Source organism: Salvelinus sp. IW2-2015, linkage group LG26, assembly GCF_002910315.2.
Source record: "Salvelinus sp. IW2-2015 linkage group LG26, ASM291031v2, whole genome shotgun sequence".
Taxonomy (NCBI): Eukaryota; Metazoa; Chordata; class Actinopteri; order Salmoniformes; family Salmonidae; genus Salvelinus; species Salvelinus sp. IW2-2015.
In genome coordinates, this window is record NC_036866.1 from 34,035,551 (window position 1) to 34,055,711 (window position 20,161).

The following is a 20,161-nucleotide window of genomic DNA, read 5'->3' on the forward strand; positions in this document are numbered from 1 at the left end:
AAATCAAATCAAATTGTATTGGTCACATACACATGGTTAGCAGATGTTAATGCGAGTGTAGCTATAATGCTTGTGCTTCTAGTTCCGACAGTGCGGTAATATCTAACAAGTAATCTAACAATTCCACAACAAATACCTAACACACACAAATGTAAAGGGATAAATAAGAATATGTACATATAAATATATGGACGAGCAATGACCGAGCTGCATAGGCAAGATGCAATAGATGGTATGAAATACAGTACATACATATGGGATGAGTAATGTAAGATATGTAAAATTATTAAAGTGGCATTATTAAAGTGACTAGTGATCCATTTATTAAAGTGGCCAATGATTTCGAGTCCGTATGTAGGCAACATCCTCTCGGTGTCAGCGATGGCTGTTTAACAGTCGGATGGCCTTGAGATAGAAGCTGTTTATCAGTCTCTTGGTCCCAGCTTTGATGCATCTGTACTGACCTTACCTTCTGGATGGTAGCGGGGTGAACAGGCAGTGGCTCGGGTGGTTGTTGTCCTTGATAATATTTTTGGCCTTCTAGTGACATCAGGTGCTGTAGGTGTCCTGGAGTGTAGGTAGTTTGCCTCCTGTGATGCGATGTAAAGACCACACCACCCTCTGGAGAGCTTTGTGGTTGTGGGCGGTGCTGTTGCCATACCAGGTGGTGATACAGCCCGACAGGATGCTCTCAATTGTACATCTGTAAAAGTTTGTGAGGGTTTTAGGTGCCAAGCCAAATTTCCTCAGCCTCCTGAGGTTGAAGAGGCACTGTTGCGCCTTCTTCACCACACTGTCTGTGTGGGTGGACCATTTCAGTTTGTCTGTGATATGTACGCCGAGGAACTTAAAACTTTCCACCTTCTCCACTGCTGTCCTGTCGATGTGGATAGGGGGGTGCTCCCTCTGCTGTTTCCTGAAGTCCACGATCATCTCCTTTGTTTTGTTGACGTTGAGTGAGATGTTGTTTTCTTGACACTACACTCCGAGTGCCTTCACCTCCTCCCTGTATGCTGTCTCGTCATTGTTGGTAATCAAGCCCACTAATGTTGTGTCGTCTGTAAACTTGATGATTGAGTTGGAGGTGTGCATGGCCACAAAGTCATGGGTGAACAGGGAGTACAGGAGGGGGCTGAGCACGCACCCTTGTGAGGCCCCAGTGTTGAGGATCAGCGAAGTGGAGATGTTGTTTCCTACCTTCACCACCTGGGAACAGCCCATCAGAAAGTCCAGGACACAATTGCACAGGGCGGGGTTGAGACCCAGGGCCTGAAGCTTAATGATGAGCTTGGAGGGTACTATGGTGTTGAATGCTGAGCTGTAGTCAATGAACAGCATTCTTACATAGGTTTTCCTCTTGTCCAGATGGGATAGGGCATTGTGCACTGTGTTGGCGATTGCATCGTCTGTGGACCTATTGGGGCGGTATGCAAATTTAAGTGTGTCTAGGGTGGCAGGTAGGGTGGAGGTAATATGATCCTTGACTAGTCTCTCAAAGCACTTCATGATGACAGAAGTTAGTGCTACGGGGCGATAGTCATTTAGTTCAGTTATCTTTGCCTTCTTGGGTACAGGAACAATGGGGGCCATCTTGAAGCATGTGGGGACAGCAGACTGGGATAGGGAGAGATTGAATATGTCCGTAAACACACCAGCCAGCTGGTCTGCGCATTGTCTGAGGACGCGGCTAGGGATGCCGTCTGAGCCGGCAGCCTCGCGAAGGTTAACACTTTTAAATGTCTTACTCACGTCAGCCATGGAGAAGGAGAGGGGGTACCCGCAGTTCTTGGTAGCGGGCCGCGCCAGTGGCACTGTATTATCCTCAAAGCAGGCAAAGAAAGTGTTTAGTTTGTCTGGAAGCAAGACGTCAGTATTTGTGATGTGGCTGGTTTTCTTTTTGTAGTCGTTAATTGCCTGTAGACCCTGCCGCATACATTTTTTGCTCATCTTTATCAAGGGTGACAATAATTTCGGACCTGACTGTACATCACTACGGAGTAGCTAGGCCAGTGTGGCCCAGTGGTCCAGACCGAGGCCCAGAGAGGGGAGAGGAGAGGCAGATGAAGCCCATCTGGACCACATCAGACCTGGGTAAACAGAGCCAGATTGTACACGGAGCTATGGATGCTTGGCTTGGCTTCCACCAGCCATCACAAACAGGCTCAAGGTACAAAATAATACACACATTATCATTAACTCTGACCGTGTGCAAAAATGCAAATCCCATCTCCAAGCCCTAACCCCTCGCACACTTTGTGTCGTGCCATTTGGTTGGGGAGGTTCCAAAGGTGACCGGAGGCGGCGTCGAGGAGAGAGGCGAAAGGAAAGGCAACGTTCTAAGGTGGTGTTAAGAGCTGTTTTGATCACTTAAAACTTGTTTTGATAATCTCTAGCGTTGGGTTAATCCTTGTCTTCTTCCTCTTGACCTCCAATGCTATCCAATGGATCATGCCTTTTTCTCTCCTCCAGAGCACCGGCTCTCTCACGTTAAAATAAAAATAGATTTTGACTCCAAAACACAGTCTTTGAAGGAGACAAATTGATTTCAGTGGTTTGGCAGGTTGCTATTGTAGTTTATTTTAAATAAATTCTGTATTTCTTTAAGCCTTGGCTGACACAGGCTGGATTGAGATTGAAAAAGGCAGTATGTAACGATACCAGTCTGCGAACACTTATTGGGCTTTCTTGGATACACAGAATTCGGAGTGTATACACAGTTTAGAATGTGTGTGAGACATTTTGACAATCATAAAGAGAGTAGTTGTGGTGGGTAGAGCAGTACTGTCAATATGCACTTAAGTGACCTTGTAGCACCCAGTGTATGTTTGTGTGTGTGCCGTGTGTGTTAGAGTTGATTTAGTGATACCTGGAGAAGGGGGTTGGATTCTCTCCGATGGGTGTGTCCACCTGGAGCTTGCTGCATGTCTGACTTCCATGTTGGCTAGCGCATGGTTATATAAGGGAGGATGCTGAAACCACTGTGAGTTTGAGGTGAAAAAACAAGTTTCCACAAGCACGTTTTTTTGGATCCTACCCTTCTCCAAGGAGTGGAGTCACAAAAACAACATGCTCGTTCCTCCAGCACTCTATCTTTCAGCGGCCAGTCACTCCTACCTATTCCAGCTTATTCTTCACAGCCCAGATCAGCCCCGCTCCAGCCGCGTTCTGTGTTTCAGTATGGATCACTATGTTTCACTGTTCAGGACCCAAAGCAACACTGTTCAGTTGGAAGTTCAGGCCCAGTTCTTTTCTGTTCTCCCCACACCGCATATCCACATTATTCCACTGGCAGACGTCGCCTTGTGCACTTCATTACTTTTGCATTTTATTGACCCAAGATGTGTTTCTGTCTCTCAAGCAGATCAGAGGAGAGATTGACTGCCCTAGTGCTCTCGCTCACATATTTGATTATTTTATTCTGTGTGGTGATTGGCCGTTTTCAACTGGTGGGGGAAACCCCATAAAGAAGTCGACTGCTCCACTGTCCCGTTTGGGTCAAGATTTATAGTAATAATCACTTAGCGGGCTGGTCACGGCAGGTTCAGTTGCATGGAGAAATGCTGCAGGCCTCTTTCACAAACAAGCACATTTGGCGTAGTCTCTCTATGGAACTTGGTCGCTCCACAGGGTTCTAAACTAACTTTTTCAACTGGTGGCACTGGTGCTACCAACTTTTTCAGTTGGCACATGATTTGGTCGCACCAATTCTTTTAAATAAATCATTTATAATTAATAATGACCTTACCTGTGTAACATAATGTGCCTGCATTCCATACAGAAGCAGGCTAACATTGACTATCCATCTTTTAAATTAGCATGCCTTTTTGTTCTTACATCGATTTGGATAGATTTACAGTAACAGCAAAATGTGATTGTTGTGTTTGGCTAGAGGTGTTTCTGTAGCGCACTTGGGATGGAGTTTTCAAAACAAATGGCCACTGGATTGATGCAAATAATCATGATTCTGCAAAGTGGTAATAGGCTATTAACCAAGCCTGGAATTTCGTAATTTTAGGGGCGAGGTCATTTGGCCTTTAAGAGGTGCCCAATCTGTCAGGGCACCAAAGCCAAGAACCAAAATAGACAATTACATTGCTTAGAAACACTAGGTATTCTGTTAAAAAAATATAAGTGAATGTAAATATACATAATTAGCCTACATATCAAATTGTAGGAGATGAACACATTGTTTTCTTTTTTTTTTTTTTTTATTGTTTTTTTTTGGGGGGGGGTGGATCAGCTTAATATTGCGGAAAGAATGTTGTTTCCAATGTAATTGTCTGCATCATTTCCAATCCCCCATATTTTTTTGGGTAAATATATATATCCATTCACGTATGCATACATATACACATATATACATACACATACCTACATAGACATACATACTTTWWAAAAAAGAGTATACCTTTATTATTATTCCCTGCAAACCCTACCACCGATCCCCCAATTGGAGTAAACTGATAAACATTTCTGTTTTTACCTTCAATTTATACATCTTATACACATTTACAGACACAGTCTACTTTATAATAGTTCTCTCTTGTTTGTTCTTAGTCCTTCCTCTATTTCTGTTGTCCATCCAGTTTGATTTCCACTTGTAACTGTGCTATTTCACAATAGCTCCGCACCTGTACACATTTCACAGATCCCGTATGCCCTACATTGTTTATCTTGTTATTAGTCCCACCCTTCAGCTCCACTCAACCTTTCCCATCTATCTTCCAACATCATCCATTTCGGATTTTTATTTGCCATATATTTTTCAGCTGTGCTGTGATGCTTCACAAAAGATTTGAATCTTCCTATTCTCATAGATTCCACGGATTGTAAATTAAAAATAAACATTTTTGCTAAAATAATTATTATATTATTGATTGATTGACTATGGCTTTTCAAATCCCCCAGTATTGCTATCTGTAGCGTTAGTTCTACGCAAATGTTGCAATTCTTCAACCATTCCTGGACCTGTGACCAAAAACGAGCTACATGCGGACAATACCAAAATAAATGGTCTAATGACTCTGCCTCCTCACAGCAGAATCTACAGAGCTGAGAAGATTGTATCCCCCATATATATAACATTCTATTAGTTGCAAGAATTTTGTACAATAATTTAAATTGAAAAATTCGAAGTTTTGAATCCGGCGTTGTTTTGCGTATCAATTCATAAACCATGTGCCATGGAATGGGTACATCGAAAATCTCTTCCCAACTATTTTGCAATTTATATGGCACAGCTGTAAGTTTTTTGGTCCTTAAATGAAATGAATGAACACATTGTTGCTGACATAAGGGAGGTGCTAGAAAATGTAGTCAAACTTTAATTACACTTTTAATTACATAGGCCTATATGTAGGCCAAACACAAGTCATGTTTGACAAATGTAATGTAGGATAATTAACATTAACGTCATTAACATTAAAATCTTGATTCTGTTGACAAACTATCGAAATACTCAATGCACGGTTCATTTAGATCAAATGATCACAAGAGTGGAGAGAAAGGCCAGTGCCTGTTGCACACTGCAAACATCAACCACCTTGCAATCTGAGCGGAGGCAGTAAGCATTTTAAAACTATTTAACCATAAACGGAATTGTTTAATCCAAATAATTAATCATTGATTGGATTTATATAGCACTTTTCTACTAATTGAGGTACTCAAAGCGCATTACATAGTAGGGGGAAACTCACCTCATCCACCCCCCCCCCCCCAAAAGAAACTGGATGTCATTTTATGAGGCCTGTCTACCTTGTTTCAAAGTAGCCTATAGCCAAAATCCGATCATATGTCGAGGGAATTATTTTATAAACACTTCCTCATATGCCATTGAAATCAGCATTTCTCTCATGTTCTATTGGGTTTCAACTTTCATTCATTTTTCCAGTAGCCAAAGGCACAATAGTATTAGCAACCCATGCTAGTTGTTGCATGTTTAAATTTCAGACATTTGCCATGGATATTTTCAAATCTGTTACATGAAAGCACTCGTATGTGCGGTGCGCTTTAGAGAACAGTGTTTTCCCTAGCATTTTGGAACATTTGTGCGTATAGCTTACTGGCGTGTGTGCAAAAAATAGTGATACTGTGTAATACTGATAAAAATAGTTTATCAGAAAGCTAAAAGTTCTTATGCTGCATCAGTCTAATTGCTTTTAAAGTTTTTTTGATATACAGTGGATGTATGAATTTGGGATCTATCATCCCATAACTGTCCCAGAGTCTGTTTGGAATCTTTTTTCCCCGCACAGAACAAAAAGATGACCAATAGAATAGGTCAACTTTTCTACAATGGGGGATAGTAGATTGACATAGGCTAGTGATTTTGCTGTTCGTAAAGTGAATGTGGACAGTTCTTCTAACATCTTCAAAGTGCGCCTCAGAATTCGATAAGGGACGCAAGCTGTTGCATCCCCGATGTGTCTGTCTGAATAGCTACATGGACTATCTGAGTTAACCTTGTATCCTTATTGACTCACAGGGCCCTACACACTCACACACACACACATTATCATCTGCTCACTCACACATAATATGCACATACATTTATACACACGCACACCCACTCACATACAAGCTGCTGCTACTCTGCTTATCTTCTATACGGTTGCCTAGTCACCTTACCCCTATACATATCTACCTCCATCATTCTAGTATCCCTGCACATTGTAAATATGGTATTGGAACTGACCCTGTATATAGTATGCTTACATACTTACTTATTGAGTTCTTCATATTTTTTCTTATTTCTCATGTTTTTTTTTCTAGAATCACATTGTTATTGAATTGTTATTGAATTGTTGGGTTTTGAGTATGCAAAAAAGGCATTTCACTGTGCTTGTGCATGTGACATTAAAACGTGAAACTTCACGTGTAGGAGGTGGTGGGCCATGGCAAGCTATCTGCTTTAGTTTTTGAGATCTCTGTTGAGGGAGGAGATGGTTTTTACATATTGTGTATATTTATCTATTTATTCTGAATACATTTACATTTGTTGACAATGTCAATTCTTGCAAATTATTTCTAAATACTTACTTTTATGTTCACTAGCTGGACAGGCAAATGCTACCGTGTACTAAACTGTAAACCAATCAAAACTTGTTTACTTTCCATGGTACTATCTCTGCTAATCATGTCTTCCAATCACGTCATCCGTATTGAAGGTAGTAGACAGCTGGTTGAGATCTCCGTCTGACAAACTGCTATCAGGTAGTCTCTTCTATTTATTTGTAATCTAACTATTTACTTATAGGAACGTTTTACCATCAATGCAAGCTGTAAAAGGACTCACACAGCACCTTAGTAATGTAGCTAGCTTGCTAGTTAGCTATCTAGTTACAACAAGTAGATATGTTGCTAGCTAGCAGGAGCAGATACCTGTATCACTAGCTAGTGTGTCATTCTGGGACAAGGAGTGTTTTAGCTTTAGTTCAGTTTACACCAAGTAATGATTTAACAATTAAAAACAATCTATAGGACAAGTAGGGTAAATCTAATACAGTCATCAAGGCAGGACCCACTCATTTAATTCATTCTGACAAATAAGAAATGCAACATTATCTCAGTCAATAGTTGGAGTCAAATGATTGCAGAGCCCCTTGCTTCAGACTGTCAGGATGTTCATTTCGTAGCTCACAAACAAAATGACTTTGCTGTGATGATTTATTGTATACATTTTTGTCTGTCACTTTTGACTCACATGATCTATTCAGCTCCCCTGTGTCCTGCTCCCAGAGATCAACCAAGTCCTATTCATAAAGCATGAGCTGGTTCACTTGTCTATGAGGAGAACCATCCTACTGCAGTTTGAGCTATTTAGACATTGGGACCACATATGCATTTGCCTGTTGTCTTTTCTGTGTCTTACACAGTCTAGTACATTTTAAAGTTGGAGAACACCAACTACAGATACACATGCTTGTTTGAGTATCTCAAAGACTAAATTCAATGTAGAATCAGTTTAACAGGTGACAGATTATTTTACTATTTTAACATGCAGTGGGGAGAATTCTATTATCCCCACCAGGAGCCCAGGCTTTTGCCATAGATGGTAGAGTGCTTGTCTCTGAACCACACAAGCTTTAGATTGCATTCTGCTAAGGTACTTGTCTCTCTCTACATCGGTCAGCTACATTGGTGACCAGGGTGGGATCCTTTCGATACACTTATGGGGTATGGGCACACAAATGCTCCTAAAGAGAAAGGGAAATACTGAAGTATGCATTGATGACAGTTCTACAGTCTCCATTAGAGGCCCAGGCTTTTTGCATAGATGGTAAAGCTATTATTTCTGCACTGCAACTTTGTAAGATTATGCCCTCCACGCTCCTTGATATACACTATATATACAAAAATTTGTGGACACCCCGTCAAATAAGTGGATTCGGCTATTTCAGCCACAACCGTTGATGACAGGAGTATAAAATTGAGCACACAGCCATGCAATCTCCATAGACAAACATTGGCAGTAGAATGGCCTTACTGAAGAGCTCAGTGTCTTTCAACGTGGCACCGTCATAGGATTCCACTTTTCCAAAAAGTCAGTTCGTCAGAGCTTCCCCGGTCAACTGTAAATGCTGTTATTGTGAAGTGGAAACGTCTAGGACCAACAATGGGTGCATCCTGGTCTCGGAGCATTTCATATTATTCTGTATGTAAATCTGAGACAATCCATTTAGCATGGTATTTATTAATTTGAGTATGTCTATCATCCATTTTCATATGACATGTTACAAATTTGCTAAACGTACAATATGTTACAAATTTGCAAACCGTACAATATGTTTTTGCCTTAACGCTGCAATATGTAACTTTTTGGGCGACCCAACCAAAGTCACATAGAAATATTGAGTTATAGATCTGTCATTCTCATTGAAAGCAAGTCTAAGAAGCATTAGATATGTTCTATGTGCACTATTCCTATGCGTCCCGTTCTTACGTTTTGTTTTTGTACACCAGCTTCAAACAGCTGAACATACAATATTTTTGGTTATGAAAAATATATTTCACAGCGGTTTAGATGGTACAATGATTCTCTACACAATGACTTGTTTCTTCCTACCTCAGTCCAGATCAGAGTGGACAGGTCAGTAGCATGGAGAAGTACTTGTTGCGTGGATTAGCTCCGACACATCCTCTATTCTGCCCTATCGCAGACCTTAAGCAGGGAAGAATGCCTTTTTGCTTCCATTGAGAACCGTATTTCCAGACATTGGCTGCAACCTCTCCAAAACCCAACGCAGGTTTTCTTATTAAGCCCAGGAATTCGGAAATGGGTGCTGACAATTTAGATCGGGAGTACATGAAAGGTAAAGAGGGTGGGAGAGTGTCTCAGCGTTGTGTCTGCGGCGTGTCTGTCCATGTGTGTTTCATTTCATTACCTCTGAACACAGCAGAGTCAGAGTCTTTTCATTCTCTACTGTAGATGGGATAGACTTTATTAGATCCGTTCTTGCATAAAATGAAGGCTGGGGCACCACGCCAATGTACGTCATTGTTTGAAATGGAGTCAGACTATTTCAGCTAGCTTACATGCTGACCAGACCGGCCACGTCGCGTGAGCGAGCATCGCAAAATAAATTTAGAAATCCATGTTATTAATTTATTGCACCCACACTGCTTGCGCGCGCCAACGAGCGTCTGCGACACCAAGGGCTAAAATAGATGTCGTTCCTATTTCTGACGCAGATCGCGCTGCAAGTCCTGCCTCTCCCATCTCCTCATTGGTTTATAGAAGCAGGTACCCACGTGCCATCTCCTCATTGGTTTATAGAAGCAGGTACCCACGTGCCATCTCCTCATTGGTTATACCCACGTGGGTGATAGAAAGACTAAATGTTTTGCCGGTAGTCGTGGTAATACAATGAAAGTTTAGATGCGATCGCCATATAATTTAAACGATGAAAAAGCCTGGAAGGAGGAGAGATGACTAGAAACGATTCGGGTTGGCCGTTTTATATGTGGATTAATTGTCGGAGTAGAGATCCTTGTGCATTTCAGGTAAAATAACAACTCAATGTTTTTATCCCAGGACAAATTAGCTAGCAACAGCAAGCTAGCTAAATTGGACAGATTAACGTTAGCTAGCAAGTGCAAGCTAACTAGCTACATTACCATACATGTTTAATGCTTTTCGACCTGTCCCCAAATTAATATCATTGGTTCAGAGTTTGTTTTGATATTTTAACCTGCGTGTCGTGATCGCGTTTGGTGTGGGGGGGCAAAATAAATTTATGCACGATAGCACACGATCACGCGCGCAGCCGGTTTGGACTAGGCGTTAGCATTATTGTTTGAGGGCATGTTATAGTTCACCTCAGCCCAATGGGTGGCGTGGGAGGGAGGGTTATACACACCACTAGCTCTGTTGGATGTGGCGAGGATGACAATTGTCTTTTGATCAGGACCAGATGCACTATGCAGCTTGGTTCTGGATGGTAGGCAGTGCGTAGGGTTACCACAGGGTTAGGATCTCTACTTAACCCTATCTTATAACGATGTGGTGTTTTTGCTCACCTTGCCCAGGTAACAGGTACTGTATGTGGTCATAATGACAGAGTAATAAAGACTAGTCCTACAACCCTGACCACAGGTACCACTGAAAAAAGACATATAGGCTAAATATGTTCCCCAAATAAATGAAAGTTGACTACCCTCTTTATTGTTGTGCAGTGTTGTTGTTGTCAGTAAAGTTATGCACTGGCAGCCTGTAGAATGCAATACTTGGAGGAGAGACAGTTCTTAACTTCTGTTTAGATACTTTTTCATATACTGTCCTAATATTACAAATGACTTGTGACATTGCTGTTATTCATTTCAACAGAGCAGGTGAAGTAGTTGTGCATCTGAATTAATGTGACAACTAGTGGAACTCAAGCCCAGTCAATTCAACTCATACCGCTTCTTATAAGTGTTATCTCTAGCCATGTGTAACTGAGTAACTAACCATATTCCAGCATGATCTAGGCTCCAAATTACTGTAAACTACCCCCAGCCCACTCCATGGCAACGGAATAATTTATTTGAACATGACTAGGGTTTCTCAGACCCTAGCCCCCTGGTGGGGATGTGGAGAGAGAGGGGTCTGTATCTGGTTACCTGGTCCCTGACTGATTCGCCACACACACCCTAAACAATGGCTGATTCATCCGTCAGTCCTTCTGTCTGTGCCATAATTCAGGGAAGGAGGCAGAGAAAGGAATGAAAAAAACCTTCCACTGGGAGAGAGTGCACCATGAGAAGGAGATACACACACACACACACACACACACGTGAGGAAACAAACATGCAGACACACAGGATATCTGTTTTTGGCCAGTCTAGCCAAGCATAAACCCGTAGTTGACTCCCAGCATCAACTTGTACTGTATTTCAGGTTGCCATTATATATCAAAGTATTGTCAGTTTTCTCACCTGTTTTAAGGTAAAGGACTTGGAGCATTGGAATCTTACAGCGTGAACTGTGTACATCCATTTTGTACTGTGGAAAGGAAATTGTTTGTGTACATTGTACAGGTAGAGTTCTGTGAGAGTAGCTAACTGTTTAGGTACCACGGGTCCAATTTCTACTATCACATATGGATATTCACTTAATCTCTCCCCTCTGAATTAGAGGTATTCACAGATCTACCCTAACCCGATTACCCAAGATTATTATCTCGACCGGATCGGATCCCACGTTTTGGAGTTAACCCTTGTATCCCGCATCGGATCCCACCTGGTGTCCATGAGCTTCGGATCGGTGTGAAAATATTTGAATACTGACCTGAACCTAAATTATATTTGAAGAGTTTAGTTCCAAAACAACATAAACGCAAGTTTGCACAGACGCAAAATTGCACACACTTACATTTTATTATCTTAAATGATTGTCAGGGGGTCCCCTTTCATCAAACCAAATGTGTCAATATAATTTTGTGACAAAACAGCATATTCATTTTAAGAAAAGCAGCCACACTGCACGTGACGTGGGGTGAAATAGACTATAGGCCTAGTTGTTGTGGGAGAGGAGGGATACGCTGTCACGCCCTGACCATAGATTGCTTTGTATGTTTCTATGTTTTGTTTGGTCAGGGTGTAATGTGGGTGGGCATTCTATGTTGTATGTCTAGGTTGTCTGTTTCTATGTGTTTGGCCTAGTATGGTTCTCAATCAGAGGCAGGTGTCAGTCGTTGTCTCTGATTGGGAGCCATATTAAGGTAGCCTGTTTTTCATTGTGTTTTGTGGGTGATTATTTTCTGTTCAGTGTTTTTTGTATTCACCGTTCAGGACTGTTTCGTTTCGTTCTCGTTATTTTGTGTTCATGATAATAAATTATCAATATGGACACTTACCACGCTGCGCATTAGTCCTCCTCTTCTCATTCCAACGACGAGCGTGACATACGCAGTGGAAAATAATGATAGCCTATTCTATATAAAATGAGTTTCTGAAACATTGAGTCATTCTTAGCTGATGTGAAGAAGAAACTGAATGAAAGAGAGTACAGGGTTGAAAAACCGACAGGCAAATTATCTGTATGTGCCTCATTTATGCACATTGCAGATACAGAGGGGAAAAGGGCGCGCCCATATTTTCAAGACCTGAGCTATTTAATTTAATAGTTTTAGTTATTCAATTTACTAGTTTGTTTTGGCAAAATAATTTATTTTGTTTAGGCTTGGACTATTTAGTAGGCTATTTTGCTATTTTATTTAGGTATTTTCTTTTGGCCTATTAAATGACGAGAGTAAAGTGTGATATTTGTCAGCATAAAGATGGGTGACTCATTCATGTGCTAGTTTTGTGGCTTTCATTCAAAATAAAAAGTTATACTGCAGAGTTACGACACATTCTTTCTGATCGTCTTTAATAAATAGTCTAACATTTTTTACCAATTTAATCTGCTCATGTTGTGTGTGGATGTGCAGTAGATTGATAGCCATAGGCTTATCTGCAGAAAATAATGTGGCCTATTGTTGAAAGGCTGCTGATTTTATTGATTGTGTAAGGCATTGATAGGCATAAGAAATATCAGGAAAAATGTCTCTTCAATGATGAATCTTTAATTAACTCTCTGGATGGTAGGCCTATACAGCGGTGGTGTGGGGGACTTTTCCATAAACCCGCATCCAACCAATGTCCCCAGGAGGGAGAATTTTCCTTGTTTTACTCTCCTTGTTGGGAATTTGGATGATTTTAGGTCCCCACAAGGATAGAAGAACCAACCAACCAACCAACCAACACACACACACACGGTAGCTGCAGATGTAGACGCGGTAGACTGCCAGTCTAGCCCAGCATAGACCCGTAATTGACTCCCAGCAGCATATTGGTCCTGTGGACAAACAGGTTCTGTGGTGAAGCTCTCACAGATGGAATCAGGTCACACGCTGGAATAATAAACCCACAGTGTCATGATTTGGGGGCCCTCCTCTGGCGCACCCCTACCCCCCATCAACCTAGCCGATCTCGGCCCCAGCCGAACCGAAGCATGCTGACACCTTAAAAGGGTTGAAGGGGGGTAGGGGCTGCCGAACGAGTGTGCTTGCATACTCCCTTCAAAGACCTTCGCTTGAAAAACGTGAAAAAAGCGGTAATAGTACTGCTTGTCTATCTTGAGACGCCGAAACCTCAATATAGTCTTAATTCATCTAAGATAACTCAAAAAAAATCTGTCATTCATTTTGTTGTTTTTGCAGAGGAGATCTTAGTCGCACAATTTTGCATTTAACTAAGATGTTTGGTGCTGTATTTCTCAAGTGAAAAATTTGCATGAACGTTACTAGTCTCTCGTTGAATGACAACATACACTTCATTGAAGAAATCCTACTGTTGACCAATCACCGATGAAGGGGTGTAGACTTCGGCTACCGACTTCGGCTTGCCTCAACCAAAAAATGTGTGCGCACAAACAGGAGAAAAAAAACTTGCCGAAGACCAAAATGAACAAAAACGTTGCAAAATGTCATAATATATACACAAACTGTTCTGAACTGTTTTGGATGGGAAGCATGCGGACGTCTATCCTGGCCACAGAGATCTAGGTGATGATGGGCCCCAGAGCCTCCCCAGTAGGCCTCTCCCACTGGTCACCAGTCTGAGTGGGTGTCTATTCCCACCACATCTGTCTCTCCGCCACCCATTCAATCCCACTGCCGCCACCAATGTCTCACCATCTCCCACCTTCCCCGCAGAGACAGGGCTCCGCTTTGTCCCATGATATGCCCACCTCATAGCCCACCCACAGGCCCCCAGCACCACAACCCCCAGCCACTCATGGGGAGTGACAGCTATCTAAATGAGGTTCCTTAAATGACAGCATCACCCGCTAAGCATGGCCCTGTCCCCTACCAAATCAAAATGCTACCTGAATCCTACCCCCCACCCCAAAACAAGACTACTACTACCCCCAAAGAGAACCACCCCCACAGTATCCAACTACCAGAATACTACTGGGAGTTACGTGTAAAGAGCGTGCATGAGGGCGCGAGCCTCCTCGTAGCCTGCCGTTCCGTTATTGGTCTGTGTCAGCACGTGGTCCTGTGTGACAACAAATGTACTGTAGTAGTCAGAAGGGATCACTATTTAATGAAATGTCTCGATTTGTAGGGAACTTCAATGGAATTCACTGTGGGGATCGAACTTGATCATAAATTAAGTTAGCTAAAAAAACAAGGGTAAAATATGTATTTTTGGGGTGTTCTGGAGGTTGTAATTTCTTTCTAGGGCTTTTGGCACCACTAAGTTGCTTTGCAGTAGCCGATCAGCAGGGACCTGGATCAAACTCACCCTCCCATAATATATGCCATATTACATTATTATGTCAGGAAGTCATGTTGTTGTCATTGGCAGAGCTATTGATGCCGAAATGAATACATGGATCTTCCAAACAAGTGTATTACCCAATATTGAATGAACATATTAAATTAATAGAAAATGTTTAATGACAGTCACACACGAGATGTGGACGTCAAATATGGCATGGTGAAATGAATGGCGCTGTCGCTTGACATAATAACAATAGTTCCAATATTGTCTATTGGCCTGAAATCATGATGTCTTCAGTTCAGTTTCTTTGTGGGCTTTTCCTTGGTTTAGAATGACTAATGCTAGCAATACCAGGTGATAACAGTCAGAGTGTAATGAGCCTTGGCTGCTCAGTGTGTGTGTGTGTGTGTGTGTGTGTGTGTGTGCTGTCTCTTATACACATCTAGATGTGTATAAGAGACAGGTGTGTGTGTGTGTGTGTGTGTGTGTGTGTGTGTGATGTGTGTGCACATAGCTTCCTTCCTATACTCTTTCCTGCTCTCCCTTGTCAGATTCAGACAGATTTATTGGGTGCTGGTTCTATAAAGTCAATATGAACTCAAACCTGTTTGTTTCCCCTGTCTTTCCTCTCTGGAAAGAGTTTACAGAAAGTGGAGGGAATCCTTTCAGAGACTCCTAGACAGACCAGCACAGCGTGGACTAGTTTGTGTCACAACCATAGGGCTGACCTGAACCGTAGAGGGCTGACTGATATTTTCTTGCCCTTTCCAGCATGGTTTCAACAACTATGGTGGATATGTAACCAGGCCAGACTATTACAGCTCAGGTTGGCTCGGCTCTTTTGGCTGAGGACTATATCAAGGGTAAAACAGATCTTGGTGGGTCAATGCAGTGGATGTACTGATGATCTCTTTCTCTTTGTCATAACGGCAGTCTTGTTTTGCTAAATACAGAACCTCATAGTGGTCTTCGAGAGACAATGGCCAGATATCCTCCAACATTCTCAGAGCCACTGGAGTAGAGCTCCCAAGGCCTTCCAAACATACACCTAGACACTCTATTTCTCCTACTCACTACTATCATCTCTTTCTCCTACTCACTATCATCTCTTTCTCCTACTCACTACTATCATCTCTTTCTCCTACTCACTACTATCATCTCTTTCTCCTACTCACTACTATCATCTCTTTCTCCTACTCACTACTATCATCTCTTTCTCATACTCACTTCTATCATCTCTTTCTCCTACTCACTACTATCATCTGAGACTGAAGGCAGCCTGGTCTATCAAAGCCTGGTTCTACAAACCTTGATGGCAGTCATCATATCAAAATAGGCTTACAAGGCCTCTATTGGCCTTCAGAGACACTTTATACTGCTTTAAGCCTTCCTTACCAGCCCTGCTCTGACAGGACTGTGTTGTCCTAAACCCTTTTCACACTACCTAGCTGAGCCAAGCTGTACTGTCCTGACTTGGTTACAAATCCCCTATAATTGCTGGAAAGGACAATATGAAAATAAAATAGTGTAGGCAGCACAGTATAGTTTGTGTCAGTGTAAAAATGTTTGCACTGTAGTTCCTATTCCTCTGCAGGTGTCCATGCAAGTCCTGTCTGTGTGAGTGGGCCTTGATATATAGTGCTGAGCGATGAACCAAAATGTTTTCTGTGAGCTCAATGTGTGCATTGCAGTTTCTCTAGAGATAAATCAGATCCAGCCTGAACTGTGCGATGTACTAGGGAGTTGTAATTTCCAACAGGCCCATATTCTACATAGTTTTGCACATAAAATAGGGTAATTAAGTACAATGACCATAATCCATTGCGCATCTACTTGTGTAGTCTTTGTTTCTTTTACGCCTGCTACAGAAGAGACAAGAATGCACAATGGTGAGGTGAAATAGAGAGCAGCTGTTGCTTAGCGTGGTATCTTTACCTGAAAATATATGATCTAAGTGATTGATAGTTGGTATTCAGCAGTCATAAAAGTATGCCTTATTTACTTTGAACTACAAAATAGTGATTTTGTCAGACAGCATAGGCTGCAGCACTATAGAGATGAGACGATGACTTGGAAATAATTAATAGTTATCAAATAAAACAAATATAATATACACAACAAATGAAATATTTTATTAATGTGAATAAATTATGGTTAATAAGTGATAAGCAATGGGCAGTCACTACCATCATGGGACTTTTACTAATTGTTTTATTCTGTGTTACAGCATTCAACCCAAATAATCGAAACCGAAGACTGTGATAATTTTTTTTATGACCACAAAAAGCACTAATCGCTCAGGACTATTGTTAGGAGCCCAGAACCAATCCCTACTGAGTCATTCCACCTCAAAACGTACAAGAAAGAGGAGTTCGACACCCACCATCTTAGATTGTTCTGAAATCGTTTCTGTAGTTAGAAATAGATAAAATTAGCATTCCTGTTTTTTGATCTCCATTTATTTATAGGATTCATATAATCTTCAATAATTATAGTACCTAAAATCCAATTTGGACCATCATTTTTCAAAACAATTAGTAAGACATGAGGAATCCAATAAAATTATGAAAATCTACCCACGGACCCCCACACCCAACAACCAGTATACAGTATCAGTTCTCTATGTTTGTCAAGTAGTATGGAGCTGCTGCTTGGAGTATTGTTTCTTCATCCTTCGTAATGTAATCCCTGTGAATTTAGTAATGGTTTTCACGTCTGTTTAGAGAAATTAATTGTTGAAGTCGCTTGCAGTATCTACCATAAATTAGTGTGAAAGTAAATTCTGATAGATTTTTTATTTCACCTTTATTTAAACTTTTCCGACAAGATAAAACTGCCAAAGGGAGCGGAGTTGCAATCTACTGCAGAGATAGCCTGCAGAGTTCTGTCATACTATCCAGGTCTGTGCCCAAACAATTCGATCTTCTACTTTTAAAAATCCACCTTTCCAGAAACAAGTCTCTCACCATTGCCGCATGTTATAGACTCCCTTCAGCCCCCAGCTGTGCCCTGGACACCATATGTGAATTGATCGCCCCCCCATCTATCTTCAGTGTTCGTACTGTTAGGTGACCTAAACTGGGACATGCATAAAAAACTTCAACGGGACAGTTGTAAATCATGCAGCACGTTATATCAAGATCACAGATTTTAGAGTAACAACAAATGTCTGTACATGTCTTACATCGGCTGAAAGCTTAAATTCTTGTTTATATAACTGCACTGTCCAATTTACAGTAGCTATTACTGTGAAAAAATGCCATGCTATTGTTTGAGGAGAGCTCCTAACAACAAAACACCTTTTTCAACGCGATAGGTTTGATAAATTCACCTCTGAAGGTGAAATGTGTACTTACATTCTGAAATATTGCGCTGATGTATCATCCAAAGGGTACCAGAGATAACATGAAGTGTCGTTTTGTTAGATAAAATCCTTTTTCATATCCTAAAAAGGTCCATATAGCACGCACAATAGATTTTGTATTTCCACTCGTTCAATTTGCAAAGAAAGAAATCTGTTAAAATCTCACCCTAAACCTTGTTTGAACGAGTGAAATCACGTTCGTATCTATTCCTCAGAGATCCTAGAAAGTAACAAGACTTCCCTATTTCATTAGGGGTAGTATATCCTATAGGACACCATATTTGGTCAGAGAGCGACGCCTTCATGGCGTGCTGATGACGCAGGCGGCCATCACTTGAACAATTGTATCTTTGTCGAATAAGGACCAATCGGGGTCAAAGCTAGCTAGATAGCCAATGAGCTGGGCTTTACGGGAGTATCCGGAAACCATGTATATGTCGTAAAATGTAGCTTCTAACCTTGTACAACAGCATGCCTTTTCATTTTGGACAAGAATTATAAGGATATTTAGAGTTATGAAGTTTGTTTTGCAAATGTTGAACTTATAATATGGCTACTAATACTTGGACAGCGAAGTCAAAGTCCAAGTATACAGATTTGACGATATTCTTGCAGAAAAATGGAATATGAATGCGAATGTCTTCCTCACGATTTGCCCAAATGTACCTGGGGACTTCACACTAAAAGTCTTGTTGTTCACTCATTTTTCAAGTTATCCATCTGAAACTTTTCACACTATCGGAATTACAACCAGAGTGATGGCTATAACTATGACCTTTCTCTTGCATTTCAAAGATGGTGGTAGAAAAAGACTGTTTGTTTTTTTCTTGGTATTTTCTTCAACCATATCTATTGTGTTATATTCTCCTACATTCAATTCACACTTCCACAAACTCCAAAGGGTTTACTTTCAAATAATATGCATATCCTTGCTTCAGGGCCTGAGCTACAGGCAGTTAGATTTGGGTATGTCATTTAATTGAAAATTGAAAAAAAGGGGGCTATCCCTATTAACACCCCAGCCATCCTACAATCTAAGCTAGATGCCCTCAATCTCACACAAATTATCAAGGAACCTACCAGGTACAACCCTAAATCCGTAACCATGCGGACCCTCTTAAATATCATCCTAACCAACTTGCCCTCTAAATACACCTCTGCTGTCTTCAACCAGGATCTCAGCGATCACTGCCTCATTGCCTGCTTGCGTAATGGGTCCGCGGTCAAATGCCCCATTCAAAAAATGTTGAACTAAGAACAGATATAGCCCTTGGTTCACCCCAGACTTGACTGCCCTTGACCAGCACAAAAACATCCTGTGGTATTCTGCATTAGCATAGAATAACCCCAGCGATATGCAACTTTTCAGGGAAGTCAGGAACCAATATACTCAGTCAGTTAGGAAAGCTAAGGCTAGCTTTTTCAAACAGAAATTTGCTTCCTGTACCACTAATTCCAAAAAGTCCATGGAGAATAACAGCACCTCCTCTTAGGATAGGAAACACTGTCACCACCTAAAAATCTACGATAATCGATCATTTGAATTAGCATTTTTCTACGGCTGACCATGCTTTCCACCTGGCTACCCCAACCCCAGCCAACATCTCAGCTCCCCTTGCAGCAACTTGCCCAAGCCCCCCTCTCCGCTTCTCCTCCACCCAAATCCAGACAGCTGATATTCTGAAAGAAGTGCAAAATCTGGATCCCTACAAATCTGCTGGGCTAGACAATCTGGACCCTCTCTTTCTAAAATTATCTGCCGAAATTGTTGCAACCCCTATAACTAGCCTATTCAACCTCTTTCATATCGTCTGAGATCCCCAAAGATTGGACAGCTGCCGCGGTCATCCCCCTTCCTCAAAGGGGGAGACACTCTAGACCCAAACTGTTATAGACCTATATCCATCCTGCCCTGCCTTTCTCAAATCTTCAAAAGCCAAGTTAACAAACAGATCACCGACCATTTCGAATCCCACTGTACCCTCTCCACTATGCAATCTGGTTTCCAATGCTTAAAGTTAGTGAGGGACATATAAGGCTCCAGCT

At 41.5% G+C, this 20,161-nt stretch overlaps 1 long non-coding RNA gene across 1 annotated transcript in view; it reads left to right on the forward strand.

Annotated features, from left to right (window-relative positions):
• The first annotated feature begins 7,133 nt into the window (after nucleotides 1–7,133).
• The window catches only part of LOC139023064 (uncharacterized), a 64,218-nt gene continuing 51,190 nt past the window's right edge, over nucleotides 7,134–20,161 (forward strand). Inside the window, exon 1 of the long non-coding RNA XR_011474208.1 lies at nucleotides 7,134–7,212. This is a non-coding gene — a long non-coding RNA (uncharacterized lncRNA). The remainder of the gene's footprint in view (nucleotides 7,213–20,161) is intronic.